This window comes from Ascaphus truei, chromosome 4, assembly GCF_040206685.1.
Source record: "Ascaphus truei isolate aAscTru1 chromosome 4, aAscTru1.hap1, whole genome shotgun sequence".
Lineage (NCBI taxonomy): Eukaryota > Metazoa > Chordata > Amphibia > Anura > Ascaphidae > Ascaphus > Ascaphus truei.
In genome coordinates this window covers 6,233,632-6,248,966 of record NC_134486.1, presented here as the reverse complement: position 1 = coordinate 6,248,966, position 15,335 = coordinate 6,233,632, and the positions used below count along the sequence as shown (strand labels likewise).

Genomic DNA, 15,335 nt, shown 5'->3' with positions numbered 1-15,335 from the left:
GACGACTCAGCCCTCCTGTTACCAGCAGGTTTCATGCACCGTTATGCAATCACGTGACGTGGGACATTTACATGCATAGGAGTTACCGGCTTCCCATAACGGGGCCTGTATTTTTGGAAGCAGAGGGTCCCCGGACCTCATATCAACAAGGTTCTGCTCTAGGGACCATCTTCTCATCTTCACTAGTCATAACATTTAAATTTAAATATGTAGAAAGCACCAATACACAACCCAACCCCTTGTGCCCCCACATAAAACCATTATTTATTTTTTTACACACAGGATTAATAACACAGCCAGCAGGGGTCCCCGTGGGTGTCTGTGGGGCCCATGGTGTACCCCGGAGGTTTCCCTCATGTGTCTGGGGCCCTCGGGTTGTCCCTGCGAGTGTCCGTGGGCCTCCAGGTGGTTCCTGCAGGTGACCATGGGCAACAACGGGGTCCACACGTAGTCCCCGTGGGTGTCTGGGGGTCCCCGGGTCAACCCCGCAGTAGTCTGGGGGCCCTCGGGTGTTTCCCACAGGTGTCTGTGGGCACTTGGGTTGTCCCTGCGGATGTACAGGGGTCTCAATGGGGTCCCTGGCTGGTCCCTGCAGGTGTCCAGTGGTCCTCAGGTAATCTCCATGGGCATCTGGGTGTCATCAGGTGGTCCTCTTGTGTCCCTGCTGGCCTGCGGTACCATTTCTGTATTTTAAAAAAATAAACATGGCCTACATTTTAATAAATACAACTCCGTCCCCCCTGTCCCCCACCAAACACATACAGTACAGTAATGAGCAAAATAACTATTATCCAGATATGGATAATAGATTATTTGCCCATTATTAAACACAACATTAGCCAGGCAGCATACATAAAGTAAATAAAAAATGTTCTACTTACCCCTGTCAACATGAAGGGCATCCTCGTCAGCATACTGCAGGGCCATGTTCTCCATTGCAAGAAAGAATATATAAACAATACAATCTAATGGCCCCAAGCTCCTTAATCACCTTAGTGGTTATTAAGAGGTTAACCCACCCTGCCATGCTACCCAACCGGGAAGCCTAACCACCCACTCCAGACCCACTATACCCACCCTGTACCCACTGATTGCCATAGTAGTACATCATACCCATATAATATGGACATGATTAGCTACTAAATCAGCCAATGGTCACCCTAATACCAAAGAATGAATGTCCAAAATACTGAAGAATAAAACCTATACAACAAGCACCTAAACCCCCAAAACAAAAATGTTAAGCAATAGGCAACCAATCTTTTACCTAAATAAAACCACTAGCTAATCAGTTAAACTAATAAAACCACTAGACAATCAATTAAATAAATAAAAACATTAACCAACCAATTAGAAAAATCACACCACTAGCCAAACAATTAATTTAATACCTAAAAGCAGTAACCACCACATCAATTAATTAATACAACCACTAGACAACACCAATTTAAACCATTAGCCAACAAAATACATTATTAAATAAAAACACAAAAAAATCTGGAAAAAAAATTCAAGGCATCATAATTGAAAACAATTTAATCTAAACAATAAAAATATATAGATAATATAACAGTCAAAATAATTTGCCAAAAAATGTATTGGCTATTACTGTATTCAACTGTACCCTTAACAGGCACAGATTAATACATGATGTGTCAATGGGCATTTAAAAACACAAAAAAAATCCAATCAAAAAACCTATAAAAATAAAAGTACATACATTCAATATTTATCTTACATATAGAAGTGTTTGCCCTCCAAACCCCGGTGAATCGGGAAGCTCCCGTCCGGTGACATCACAAAACACAATCCAACGCCATTCATGGTGTAGATCAGGAACAGGTAACCAAATTCTTCTTTCTTTAAAATCCCATCATCTTCTTCTTTCTTCATCTGTGATTATTTCTTTAATTTCTTCATCTTCTGTCTTTATCTTCTTTCTTCATCTGCTATTGCAATAACCCCATGTTAAATCCACGATGTTGACCCATCGTCTTCTTGAGCTCAAATGAGCCATCACGTCCTTAAATAAGGCATGTGACGTCACATTTGAGCAGAAAATGGTTCCCGCGCTATGTGATTGGCTGTGAAAATCATGTGCCTTTTTTTTCTTGGATGATGTCACATCCTTTCCCCCAAATTACTCGGTCACATGGTCTACTACAATCAATACCCCTGTGGGGCCACGATACACTCAGGGGGAGCACACGAGGGCCCCTAGAAACCCATAGGGATGACCCGGGGAACCCCAGACACTCGCTGGGACAACCCATGGACCCCATTGGGGCCCATGGACATCCTTGGGGACACCTGGAGGGTGCCCCTGAGCCATATTGGGGAGTTTGAAATGTCAGCTCTGCAACCCAGTGATGGCATGTGCACTGTATTGTATTAAAGATGTATGTGTGTGTTTTACTGGAGGGCTAACCAGCGGAGATTCGCAGGGCGTGAGTTTCAGGGATGATTTTACGGTAAAATGTGTCAGGGTGTGTTTGGGTACAAGGGGGCCAGACTTGCTGGTTACCCCAAAACATGTACCCAGGAATCTTATCAGATCCCTGGAGACATGAAGACACAGACCACCGGAAAAAATCCTCCCGATGAAGCAGTTAGCAGCTCACCACTAGATCTCCCTGCTTCAGCACAGACAGAACAGTAAGACCAGGCAGGGAGAAATCACATTCCAGTGTCCCCAGGTATATGCCCAAACCTCCAGAACCCAGAATAGGGGTTTGGAGTCTCTCCCACCAGGTATAAGGTGGCGAGTGTAAAAATGTTTCTACTGTAAGTCCAGCACTTAAATAATAAAAGCGGCTGTTTGCTAACATTTGTTAGGAAGCTCCTAGCGCTCTGAAATGTGAAAGGTAAGAACATTTAAAACAATCATAACGTAATTTTTATAACTTTTTATAAAAATTGATGAATGAAAGTCAAATAGTGTATTAAACATAATAGGCATATTTGGGCTTTCATTCAGGACCCTCATTTATTGTAGCCCTCACTTAGTATGCGTGTAGTGACTCACTGTAAATGAGCTGAGGATGAGGATGTGCAGCTCTGGACTTCTAAGGCATCCCGCTGGCTTGATGCCACAATGTCTATAAAAGTCTGGAGTTGAAAGGGCTCAGTGTCCCTAACGGGTTTGGTGGGGAGGGGTTCCTCAAGTACCCCCATCCTAGTGTAAATCCCGGGCAGTTTGGCAATTGGTGGCCAGCCCAGACTTAGTCTCACCAGGTAGAGGGTCTGGGTCTCAAAAACTAAGAAGAAAAGGTGCTACAGTACGTTCGTGCACGCCCTTAGCAGAATGAGAAGCCCCCTCTGCCAGGTTTGTGAAGTATTGGCAACTCCGGGATAGGTGAGAAAAGTTATTCCCACAGAGAGATTGGCTGCACTGGTTAGGTATAGGGGTTTTGAACTCTATAAGAATTCCTGCAGCCCATCGAGAATTAGATTCATGCAAGAACCATCTTAAGATTCTTCAAGCTTCACAAGATTTCGTAAGATTCCAGGATTCCAAGTGCCATTACTGTGGTGGCAGAACGAAGCAAGCAGCTCCGTCAGAGTACACAGCGGTTGTGACTGGCGCTACTGACCGGACAGTTCCAAGCCGTTTTGTGAGTAACTCCCGCTCCTGGGAAATTACTCCTAAAGACTTTATTTTTCAACATTTAGTTCTGGAAACAAATTATTTTGTTTGCCCCAATCTGTTTGCCCCCATTCCAGTAAGTGTATTTTGACTGTAATTGTGAAACATTGTGTGTATGTTTGACGGTGAGGGGTACCAAGGCCAATAATAAAGGTATTATGCCCAGCTGGGTGCCTCTAAGCCATATTGGGGAGTTTGAAGTGTCAGCTCTGCAACCCAGTTATGGCACGTGCACCATTTTTTAATAAAGATATATGTGTGTGATTTACTTTTCCAGCAGTGCCAACCAGAGGAGATTAAAAAGGCATGAGTTTCAGGGATGATTTTACTGTAAAGTGTTGTCAGGGTGTGTTTGGGTAGAAGGGTCCAGACTTCCTGGTTGTCATGATAGCTTACAGGGTTATAATATACGCCATATAACTGGGTTGAATTGAATACGACTGTGATATCATAAAGAGATGTTATTCCTTAAAAGCAAGGTGGACACACAATATTAGACAAATAACAAACAAGATATTTACACTTACTTAGGGAAGGGACAATGAAGTAATCAGGATTCGAATTAGCAATTCATCAGGCATCAGGTATCAGTCAGGTATAATAACGAACAACATTGGGCATAGAGCTGACATTCGGTTATATGGGATTTGGGCTCTATCCCTAACATTGGGTCTCAGGTATTGGTTAACAATTATCTGAACCCAATTACCTGTTGCCAGCTAATGTGGAAGCACTTTGGTACCTGCCCCCAGGTAGCTGGCAAATGCGCACAATCCCTTAGTCGGGCTCCCATTTTCCTAACCCCACTCAAAAGAGTTGGCATCTCTAAGTCTGCCAGATGGGGATCTGGGCTGGGGAAACCTGACTAAAGGTGTAAATTATGGCACTTCATGTGAAATGCCATGTCCTGCGTTCTCTCCACCCTGTATATACTAACCGGGGGGATGAGTCTTTGATCAGTGGCCTTTGTGTAGACAAACTGTCGCCCCCTGACCATTAACATACCGTATGGGTCAGGAGATTTCACGGGCTTTATACTAGGCATAAAATACAGTACATTTACAATATTTTATATATATCAAAATATTCCGTTCGGTTGGGCCGAGCAGGCTAAAACTTGCCAGGCCCTCATGCCGGAGGGGACTCTACATGGTGGCCACGTTTCATCTCGCTGGGACCCACCGAACCGGAGATACAATAATGGATTCTGAAACCGCATGTTGCACAAGTTGCATTTCTCCGCCATTGGAGTCAATGGCAGAAAAACAATTTAAACAATTAACCATACTCTGTTCGGTTGATCAGAGAGGGTTGGAAATTGCCATGCAATCATGCCAGAGCGGTGGCTCTGGGGTCGAGTATGGGGTTTCTCCTGAGCTAGGGGCAAAAAGAATGGGACTACTACCTGCCCTAGGGCCGGAGTTACAATTTTAATATGAATGAACTTGGCCGTGACCAAGTTCCCACGCCACTTTAGTGTTCAATGTCTCTTTCATGGAAATTGTATCCGCTTCGGAGGTTGCGGTTTGGCCGGCAGCCAACTCGTTCTTGGAGATCGGACTCGAGGAATCCCCATTGAAAGGCATTACGCCATTCCTTTCGATGGAGGAGTTCCGCTCATCATCTCGGGCGCCACCTGCTGGTCTTCTTTGATATCAGGCCCAAACCCTTGAAATCTCCATAGACTTGCATGGAGCTCCAATGGCGACCTATGGGACGGGCTGCAAACGGGATTAAAATGGCGGGAAGGGGAACAAAGGGCCATAAACATGTAAATACACTTCACCCTTTCCCTCTCGACCTGATCCCAGTGCATGTGTTTGGTGCATACACTGTAGAGGTAAAAACACATATTATTAGGACAATAAGTACAACCACAAGGGAGAACACATTTTGCACTGAGGCAGGGGAATAAAAACACATGTAATCACTATTACATTTAACCCCTCGCTTCCCACACGATGGTGGGTGTGGCCAGCTGGGGTGTAACCCCTTTATTGCTGGGCCAGCACCCCTTTCCATCGCTACACTGGTTACCGTGAAACATGTACCCAGGAATCCTACCAGATACCTGGAGACATGAAGGCACAGACCACAGGACAAAATCCTCCCTAGAAAGCAGTCTGCAGCTCATTGCCAGATCTCCCTGCTTCAGCACAGACCAGAACAGTAAGACCGGGCAGGGGGAAGTCACATTCCAGGGTCCCCTGGTACATGCCCAAACCCCAGAACTCAGTATAGGGATTCAGTGTCTTTCCCACCAGGTATAAGGTGGCGAGAGGAAAAATGTTTTTAAGTTCAGTGCTTGAGGAATAAAAACGGTTGTGTGCTAACTTTGGTTAGAAAGCTCCTAGCACGCTAAAACTTGAAGTGCGCGGAGGTCAGGGAGAAATATAACAAAACACCCATAGTGTAATTTTTATGTTTGTATAAAAATTGATGAAAGAAAGTCTCCCTCAAATAGTGTATTAAACATGTTAGGCACATTTGGGCTTTCATTCAGACCACAGGGGACCGGTAAATACTCATTTATTGTAGCACCCATTTAGCATGCGTCTAGTGACTCACTAAATGAGCTGAGGATGTGCAGCTCTGGACTTCTAAGACATCCCGCTGGCTTGGTGCCACAATGTCTGTAAAAGCCCGGAGTTGAAAGGGCTCATTGTCCCCAGGGTGTTAGTTGGGGAGGGGTTCCTCAAGTACCCCCCTCCTAGTGCAAAGTCTGGGCAGTTTGGCAAATGGTGGCCACCCAGACTTAGTGTCGCCAGGGAAAGGGTCTGGGTCTCACATGCTAAGGATCAAAGGTGCTAGGTTGGCACATGCTCTTAGCAGAATGTGAAGCCCCCTCTGCCAGGTTTCCAATGTATTGGCAACTCCAGGATAGGTGAGAAAACTTATTCCCACAGAGGGATTGGCTGCACTAGTTAGCGATAAGGATTTAAACTCTATAAGAATTCATGCAGCCTATCAGGAATCAGATTCATGAAAGATTCACAGATCCATCTAAGATTCACCTAAGATTTTATCAAGCTTCGTAAGAAACATCTAAGCTTTTGTAAGATACAAGGATTCCAAGTGCCATTACAGCGGAGGCAAAACGAAAGAAGCAGCTCCATCAGAGTACACAGCAGTTGCAGGAATCGCTGCTGACCGCGGACCGTTTCAAGCCAATATTGCGAGCAACTCCCGCTCCATCGGAAATTGCTCCTAGAGACTTTGGCTTTCAAGATTTCGATTTGGGAACATTTTATTTAGTTTGGCCCCGTCCTAGTAAGTGTATTTTGAATGTAATTGTGTAACATTGTGTGTACAGATGCAGCCACCAGTATTTGAACACTTACCCAGGAAAATCTGGGAGATTCTGGGGCCGTCTCATAGTAAATTCCTCAACATTTCTGTGAGATTCTTAATGGCCCATCGAATTAACACAGCGGGTGGTCCCGCAGAACTGCAGGGAGCCCTGCTGTGTTAATCTGATGGGTCATTAAGAATCTCACAGAAATGTTGAGGCAATGTTGCAGCAATGTTGAGGCATTTACTGTGGGACTGCCCCAGAATTTCCCAGGCAAGAGTTCTAATACTGGTGGCTGCATCTGTATGTCCATTCGTGAAATAAATTACAATTTATGTTATCGCCTTGATTTTCTCAATCATATGATCCTGGGTATAAATGGTGTTAAGAGACCTGGTCTCCTGTGACAGCGGTAATAACCGTTAAGGTAATGAAGGGGTTAAGTCCACCCGCAACACTTCCGCAAGGCCTAAACACATACCGAGGGCAAAATACAACCTTTAACCACCCCCGCTACCCACAATAAGCATAGCATGGGTGGTTAACCCCTTCATTGCCTTAGCGGTTAGCCGCTAAGGTAATGAAGTTGTTTGTAAAGGCATTTTTAAGCATCTGTTTACTGCCGGGGGTCAACCGTGCTGAAATTAATGGATATCTGGATATCTGGATTAATGGGGTCTCCCCCGGCATCAATCTGATGCAGGAAAAATGCATTTTTTTTCTAAGTTCCGTCTCGCCACTTATCGGCCTTACCACCTTCTTGCCAACTTTTTGTGGCAAGACGATTTTGAGAGGAATTCTAAATTCTAGAGCGGCGATCATCCGCGATAATTTGATTGGGGCTACTAGAATACCACGAATTTGAGAAACTAGCGATAAGCGCCGATAAGTTGCTTATCGTCGTGCATCTGGCGGTTTTTATTTTCTCGTAAAAAAAAACCCAGTGATTTTGCCTCTTAGCGCCGGTTTATCGGTCTTTACTGATTTGCTGTAGACTTTTTTGGCGATAAGGGCTTATCGCTGTTTATAGCATGAGACCCGTAGCCGGATGTTTTCTTCTGCTAGCCCAGGAGAAATCTAGGTAAATTTCAGGCTATCTCACAGAAATTTGCAACATTTCTGTGAGATTTTCTGCTTTTTGAATACAGACTAATGGTCCATCGGATTATCACAGCAGGGGGTCCCAGTTGTCCCATTCAAATAGTAGGTCTTGCTGCTCTGTTAATCCACTGGGCCATTAGTCTGCATTTAAATATCAGAAAAATCTCACAGAAATGTTGCAGCCCCAAATTTTCCCAGATTTTTCCTGGGCTAGCAGAATTAAGCATCCGGCTACATCTGTAAAACAGTTTAGTGTTAGGACCTGTAAATTTGGTTACACCTTGACGTTGGTATGCAAGCTTATGACGCTTTGGCCAAAGGGTTTAACTAAATAACCAAGAACATTTTATTATTGAAGTATTTGTACTTTATACTTATTACCATATATGTTTTGTCAATTGGATGTAGCATTGGGCACCCCTGTCTTTTGTTGTATACTGTACATCTGTATAAGAAACCTCTGAACCAATGATATCGGGAGATTTTCATTTCTAGAACACGGACAGGTTTTTCAAAAGTGCTCTTATGCGAATAGCCAGGCACCGACTTCAGAAAGTCTGCCCGGAATATTTTCGGAATCCAGTTTTTCGCGGCCGAGTTTTCATAATTGACCGTAGTGGTCGCGGTTGGGATTCCTAGATGATTTTAGTTCCAGGACGTTTGGTGCTAAGTCGCGGTCAAGGTAAAACTCTATTTTAGTGTCCCCTACACATAGGAAAGTCTAGTTTTTTGTGTCCTAGTACCCAAGTAATTTAATACATTTACAATTTATTTCACTTAAATGGTTTGCTCAGTGAATGATCCTGGTAAAAAGTGTAAATGACTGGTCTGCCGTGACACCAATTTACCTTTAAGCAATCATCAAATCCTGTTAAAGCCCATAAAAAAATCAAACCACATGCCCAATATTGAACATACCACAGTTCCTTTATTTGGTTTAGGTGCAGTACAACGGAATTGAATAAAGTTGATTTTGTTCAGGACACTTCAAAATAAAAAAAAATTAAGTCTTAAAATGCAGTCCTTCATTTACATCCCTATTTTCATTCCGTTTCTGTCTATTACTACTAATAATATATTCCATAGCTGGTTTATGTAGTTGTTGCATGTTTCACCACTCAGGCACATCATCCCAGATTTGATGTATCCCCTTTACTAGATAATCTTTGTTCCTGGCTTCAAATGATTGTGAAGATGATGCTTTAATTCATGCCAGACCAATTCGATGGGATTCAAATCGGCTAATCTATAAGTATAGAGACAAATACAGTTATTAACATTATTTACATATAAACGCATTTCCAAATAATATACAGTACTATACACTGTAGCAATATATTTAAGTAATAATCCCTGAAGAACAGGGCATTACTGGCCAATAATGCCCTGGCTGGAAGAGTTGAAGGCCCGAGGCAAAGCCGAGGTAACCCAGCCAGGGCATTATTGGCCAGTAACACACACACACACACACACACACACACACACACACACACACACACACACACACACACACACACACACACACACACACACACACACACACACACACACACACACACACACACACACACACACACACACACACACACACACACTTCTTTGCAGTCTCCCTCACCTCCAATTCAACTGAATCTGCTCAGAAAATCTCAGTCAGCTCGGGAGGGGGAGGAGTCAAACCGTGGCTGACTTTTTGACCAATCCCCTGCCATGTCTCAGAGCTTTTACTTAATTCAAACCAATCCCCTGCCCTGTCTCAGCTGTTCTGAAAGCTGATTGGCTGGAAATAAACAGATTGAAACTGCATTTTGCAAACTGCTGAAATTCAGGGCATTACTGTGGATAAAGCCCGGAATTTGAACCAATCAGAGAGCAGGGTTTTCAATAATGCCCTGAATTTTACTGCTTTAGCCTATAATAAATAGTAATACATTTACAATGAATATATTATTGATCTTCTGCTCTTTATACTCATATGTAAATGTATACACAATTTGTTATTGAAACTTTGTGACGGCGAAGGGGTACCCCGGCTCACTTATAAAGGTTAAGCCCTTTTGGTTACCCCTGATCCTTGTGTTGAGGTCCTAGTGTGTCAGCTCTTGGATCTGATTGTCATATCTGCATTATTGTGACTCCATTTTGGCTTTATTTTTGTTAAATAAATCATGACGTGGTGTAATATGTCATGTGTTGTTGTTCCTCTGAGGTTGTATTTACCTAATTTTTAGACCTGCTAAGGAACAGATGATTGTTAATATGTCCTGATATGTAAAACCATAGAATTCAAAGAGGGTGTACTTTCTTTCTCACACAACTGTATGTAAATTATGTGGCAATAAAGAATGTGTGTGTTTTACTGTTCCGGAGGGGCCATCAAGCAGAGATGGCTAGTCTATGAGTTCCAGGGTGGGTTTTACGGAGGGAAAGTTATCAGATTGTGGCAATGTAGCGGGGTTCCCGAGTTATGGGTTACCCCAGAGATGGACCAGAGAATCAAGTTGGATTCCCGGGTGCATCAAAGCCCAGTGCTCCAATCAAAATTGTACCCTGGGAACGTTCTTTTGACTCACCACCAGAGTCCCTGCTTCAGCACAAACGGACTGTAAAAAGGGGCATAGGGGACCAAGGTATCCCCAGAGCGGTAAAAGGATCCCTAGTAATGCCAGTTCATGCCCCGGTCACCCTGACCCAGGTATAGGGTTTCAGGGGATGCACCAAGCTAAGTGATAAAGCTGCAGGGCTTATTTTGGTGTTAAGTGCAAAGTCAGGTTTTTCTATAATGTGGCAAGAATAAGGCTGATAAGAGTAGTGAAGAAATGTTCTTATTCTATTCCTTACACCAGCCAGAGGGACTTATGCATGTTAACACAGCACACAGGGAGAAAATATATTTTATTAAAGGTTTACATTTAATACGTATATGTATTCATAACCTATGTATGAACTGTGGGATTTCCAAGTCCTGGATTCTGAGAGACCAAATGGCACCCGGTTTGGTGCCATGTTGTCTGCTCAGAGCCCGGACTTGAAAGCCTCAGGGATGCCCAAGTGTAAAAGCAAGCGGAGTACAGGAGTTACACTCAAGTACCCACGTCCTGCTAACACAAGGGCTATCCGACCACCATATGCCAGATCCAAGACTTTGCGGAGCCAGGGACAGTGGAGGGGGGGCTCTTTATGCTAAGAGGCAGTGGAGCCAGGTTGGCACATGCCCCTTAGCATAATTGAAATCAGTGCCCGCCCGGCTTGGGGATATCGGCAAATTGGTGATTGGTTGGCAGTGAAATTCCCACACGCTGGTTGGCTGTAGTAATTTCTGAATGAGACTCCAAAACTTATAAGAAACCTTGCAGCCAATCAGGACGTCAGATTTCCAAGTGCCAGACCATCAGCGGCAAAATCTAAAGAAAGATGCTCTGTAACAAATAGACGCGAGCCGGCTTCAGAAATTTCAGCTCAAGAAAAGTTCCTCTTTTCAGGGGCCAAGTTCTGGAAACGGGACATAGCAGTTGCAGCTGGGATTGCATGCCGATTTGCACTCCAGGACGTTTGTGAGTACCTCCCGGTCATTGGAAAGGACTCGTACAGACCTCAATTCATAACATTTCGTTCTAGGAAAGGAACGTTCGTTAGCTCCAGACCCCAGTAAGTGTATTATCTATTGCAAATTGTCACCCATTGTGTGTATGTCTTTTCGTGGAATAAATTACAATTTATTTTACTGCCTTGCTCAATCAGTTGATCCCGGTATAAAAGGTGTAGGATAAACCTGGTCTCCTGTGACACACATATACAGTAGGGATATAGACATCGCTGGCCAATTAGTTCCCCTTGTCCAATGTCGGTTCTAAAGTATTAGATAACACTTGAGCTATGTTTTCCATATATATTTAGGATATTTATGTATGCACTAATCTTTCTCTGAAAACAATGTCCTCATCTTCTCCTTGAGGTTCCCGTTCTCCAGGTGTTATAGGCACATAAAATGTTATGGCAGATAAGATCCACATGTCACACCTAGTCTAACCATTTTCCTGTCTATTGTAAATCTCCAGACCCTATTTGATCCTTAACTTTCTTTCATATTCAGAATAATCTTATGCTACTTTATCTATTAGTTATCCTTCTTATTTAGATGTTTCCTTCATATCTCATCACCTCATTTCTTGTAGGCTGTTCATGTGGATATCTTTTGGATTTTACCCTTCTCAGAATTAAATCTTGAACACTCAGTTTATAAAAGCACAGAAAACTAGTCAGGATGGGAATCCTAGCTAGAAAAAGAAATCCACAATTGCACTCTATGGGGACAACATTAGGTGGGACAAAATATAAACCTAAGCTAGTAGCCTAAAGTGCCAAAAGACGCAAAACAAAAAAAGTTATCCGGCATATAATAGGAAATATACATATAATTCCCTTTCCACCATGGGTTTTTATGTTATTAGAAGAAATAATGGAGAGCGATAAGCATTTCCCATGTTTGTACACTCAGTTTATATTAAGATAATTCATTGTTCTTAACTTACTATTAATGGTAGAGTGCAAACATTTGGGGTTTATTTTGTGATCACTCTCTGATCACTTGTGATTGCTAGTGTTTATTCCCCATGCACCCCGTTATATGTACAACTATCTAATTATTTGAATATTAAGGTTGAGCGATTGATCTAATCGCTTTTTCTCCTGCAATCTTATCATGATCTGTACTATAGAAAGCGCATAAAGCCCAGCGCTGGTGGTGTGGAGATCTCGTGCTGTTACCCCACACACGGTGCACACTTGCAGGTAGAGTTGGGCAGAAATTTCTCTAAAACTTACATTCAATATGATTGGATTCTTTAAAACAGCCCTATGGACAAATGTAAAGACTTTGCGCTGGCTAAAGCTGCTGATATCAGACTCCGTATTTCAGCGTGCGGATGGGATTTGCTCTGAAAAGCCAGGGAAAATCCCTGGTTTGGATTCAAACAAGTCCGCCCATCTGTACCTGCAGCTAATAAAGCCATGACCTGTATACACAATAACACATATACATACATAACCTGTATACATGATAACATACTGTATACACATACATGATCTGTACACATTATAACATACTGTATATACATACATAACCTGTATACATGATAACATCTGTGTAGAACTCTCATGTAATCATAACCTAAAATAAATGCACACTTCTAAAGTGCTAGACATTTTATACATCTTAACACAGTTGTGTTCAAACTCTTTGTCGCACCCCTTCTGCCCTCTTGCTGCTCTCTGGCATCTCCTCAACTCTGTGATATTGCGGCATCATGTGACATCACAACATCACGTTGCCATGACAATGCATCGCCAGTTGACGTTGCGGCGTCATTTGATGCTGCGTTACGGCAGAGGAAAAGCCAGAGAGAAGGTGAGAGACAGTCACAGGGGCCCCGCACTCTCCCCCGACATTCAATTTAATGTTATGAGGAAGAGCGCAAAGCCTTGGAAAGCATGGGGCTCAGTTCAGCCCCCACCATTAGAAAATATTGCACATCCCCTAGGGGGCGCACTCCCCAGTTTGTACACCCCTGTCTTAACAAAGAGATTGAGACACAATAAGAACATTTTTGTCGCTGTGTTTTGGGTGTTCACTTACTTTAAATGGGGTCGGTGCACTCCCGTGTACAGCGCGGGGTGCAGCACTTCTTTCTACCTTTACACTCCATATCACTTCTACACCTTGGCAGGGGAGGTGGGTAGGCACATTTTGCCAATGTCCTTGGACATATTCCAGGTTTCTCTGCAAAACACAATGACATCGAACTTTAACATCTGTCAGAATCACTGTGTAAAGGGGAGGTAGAATCCCATAAAATGTATTTAAACAAAAAACATTATTTTTGTTGTATTTATGTTCACTTTTTTAATATATATTTTCATCAAATACAATAGAACACAGTACTTTCCAGAATGGGAACTTATTACATGCCCATATTAGTATGCTTGGAAAAGGAGCTGGAAGATACAGCAGTTACAAAAAAATGGGAAATTCCTAAAGCAGATTATTGATCCGGGGAGAAAATCAGATTGCAATTTCCTAGTCAGGAAGGATTTGCATTAAGTTTTTGTATTTGGCAAATACAATACTGGGGTTTAATGATGGGATACGTGTGTATCAATATAAATACAATGCACGGGTCTCCCCAGGGAGAGTCTAACAAAGAGCCAAACGTCAAGGAATCTGATCTTTCTGTGTATCTCATTTACTACAGTATGTTACGATGTTATCATGTTACTATACAGGCATACCCCGCATTAACCCTGCATTAACGTACGCAATGGGACCAGAGCATGTATGTAAAGCGAAAATGTACTTAAAGTGAAGCACTCCCTTTATTCCACTTATCGATGCATGTACTGTGCTGCAATCGTCATATACGTGTATAACTGATGTAAATAACGCATCTGTAACAGGCTCTATAGTCTCCCCGCTTGCGCACAGCTTCGGTACAGGTAGGGAGCCGGTATTGCTGTTCAGGTCGTGCTTACAGGCGCATGTGTGAGCTGCCGTTTGCCTATTGGGCGATATGTCCTTACTCGCGAGTGTACTTAAAGTGAGTGTCCTTAAACCGGGGTATGCCTGTACAGTAGTTACTATTGTACAATATGTTGCCTTGTTATCATGTTACTATAAAGTAGTTACTACAGTATGTTACCATACTAACATGTTAATATATTCTCACACTATTATGAAACTATGTTACTGTAGTACTATGATGCTACCTTACCATACGGTTATTACCCTGATACCATGTCACTGCACTACTGTGATACTACATATGTTACTAAATGGCTTGTTTCCTCTTTTTACTACGTTATCACACAGGTTCCCTTTTCCTGTGGTTTAGAAAACAGAAACATTTTGATTTATTTTATCACACTAGTAATACGTGATTATATTATAATTTCTTCTCTACCATATATTTTGGTACATTTGTGGCAGGCTGATATATCTCTTAATGTCCAAACACATACAGTACTATATGTGTAATGCACATGTGAAGAAGAGACCTGTGAGATTTCAAATTCTCTGTACATCTTAATCTGAGAAGTCTCTATTAAACCGACATTGAGAAAGGACAATATATCTTTCCATGCTGAGGACAAACATACAGCACATGTCTTTGGGGCCTATTTATTAAACTGTGCTCTGGGCATTTCCCTGGCACAAGCAGCTGATTTAGCAAAGAATTGTATCTCACTGTGTTAATTAATAACGTGATACAGACTGTGCATAATTTAAATGGGACTTCCGCTGTC

At 42.7% G+C, this 15,335-nt stretch overlaps 1 long non-coding RNA gene across 1 annotated transcript; it reads right to left on the bottom strand.

The window, feature by feature from the left end:
- Nucleotides 1-8,943: 8,943 nt before the first annotated feature.
- Nucleotides 8,944-13,968, bottom strand: LOC142492540 (uncharacterized). Its single transcript, XR_012800838.1, has 2 exons — nucleotides 13,672-13,968; nucleotides 8,944-9,285 (listed from the first exon to the last, which is right to left on the bottom strand). It is a non-coding gene; the product is annotated as an uncharacterized LOC142492540 (long non-coding RNA).
- Nucleotides 13,969-15,335: the final 1,367 nt, after the last annotated feature.